The following is a 1,581-nucleotide window of genomic DNA, read 5'->3' as shown; positions in this document are numbered from 1 at the left end:
GTAGTGTGTAAGCTTTGGGACCGATGACGTAAGCAGTTTGGTCCCATAAGATCTAACCCCAAATGTACAATTTATAAAGCAAAGCGTGTTCACGACAGCATTCGGAAGCGAATGGCGTCCCTTTATCCACAAGCTGTGTGGGCCTTGATAACTGATTTTCCGCGCCAGTCAATACTAGTAACCAGCCGATCTCTAAGTTCTAGCGGCTTCCATAAAACATGTCTTCGCTGTTCACAACCAAAAATAAAGTTTCTATGGTTGGTTGGTTGGTTTGGGGAAGGAGACCAGACAGCGTGGTCATCGGTCTCATCGGATTAAGGAAGGATTGGGAAGGAAGTCGGCCGTGCCCTTTCAGAGGAACCATCCCGGCATTTGCCTGGAGTGATTTAGGGAAATCACAAAGTTTCTATGGCAGACGACAGAGTGGCTACAGGTTCTACGAGACATTAACGAGCTTATGATAAGCGTATAAGTACACAGCATGAAAAATGTCTATAGCAGAAGTTTTAAAGCAGAAATCTGGAATCTTGTAGACGGATTTGTGCTTCAAAATGCGTAATTAAAATACTATTTTAAAGAAAGTCAATAAAATAGTAATATATTAATGAAAAAATGTACTTATGGTTACCAACGGATTTATCCAGATTAGCAGTTGGTAAGTGGGTCTCGAGCTTAAGTTTCGCATGTTTTTCAGAGACCTGTTGCATCACAAATGCTGCGTCTGCAGTCGATCTACCATTACGGAAGAAAGAAGGATGCCTGCTCCCTTCAACAAACTTATTTTGCAATAATATATGAAGTCTCCATACTCTTCGTTGAGTTCCATTGAAAACTGTTGCAATAATGTGTGCAACTTCAGAATTATACTATTCATACCAACAATTTCGTCACGTGCTGCAATCCTGAAAATTTCGCACAAAGTTCTTCTTGAGTTAGCCGGTCGCTGTGGGTGAGCGGTTCTAGGCGCTTCAGTCCAGAACCGCGCTGCTGATACGGTCGCAGGTTCGAATCTTGCCCCGGGCATGGATGTGTTTGATGTCCTTCGGTAACCAGAATGATATTTTCACTCTGTAGCGGAGTGTGCGCTGATGTGAAACTTCCTGGCAGATTCAAATTGTGTGCTGGACCGAGACTCGAACTCGGGACCTTTGGCTTTCTCGGCCAAGTGCTCTACCAACTGAGCTACCCAAGCACGACTCACAACCCGTCCTCACAGTTTCTAAGCACTTGCCCGCGAAAGGCAAAGGTCCCGAGTTCGAGTCTCGGTCCGGCACACATTTTTAATCTGTCAGGAAGTTTCGTCATTAGGTGAGTTAGGTTTAAGTAGTTTTAAGTCTAGGGGACTGATGACCTTAGGTGTTAAGTCCCATAGTGCTTAGAACCACTTTCTTCTTGAGTTAGAAAACAATAAATTCCGTCTGTCGAGCGTTGTAAATTTTTTTTTTTTTTTGCTCATTATCATCAGATAAATCTCTAAATTTTTTCTGCATCGTAATGTAATATCGTTTCATAGAAAATTTGCTGCACCCCATGCTTATGCGACTGCATAATAGAGAATTGTCAACCCTCTCTTCTGTCATT

At 42.8% G+C, this 1,581-nt stretch overlaps 1 non-coding gene across 1 annotated transcript; it reads right to left on the bottom strand.

The window, feature by feature from the left end:
* Positions 1 to 1,118: 1,118 nt before the first annotated feature.
* Positions 1,119 to 1,193, bottom strand: Trnas-aga (transfer RNA serine (anticodon AGA)). The gene has a single exon. It is a non-coding gene; the product is annotated as a tRNA-Ser (tRNA).
* Positions 1,194 to 1,581: the final 388 nt, after the last annotated feature.

The sequence above is a fragment of the Schistocerca serialis genome, chromosome 5 (assembly GCF_023864345.2).
Source record: "Schistocerca serialis cubense isolate TAMUIC-IGC-003099 chromosome 5, iqSchSeri2.2, whole genome shotgun sequence".
Taxonomy (NCBI): Eukaryota; Metazoa; Arthropoda; class Insecta; order Orthoptera; family Acrididae; genus Schistocerca; species Schistocerca serialis.
The sequence above is the reverse complement of the archived record's forward strand: the minus strand, read 5'-3'. Positions and strand labels throughout refer to the sequence as shown.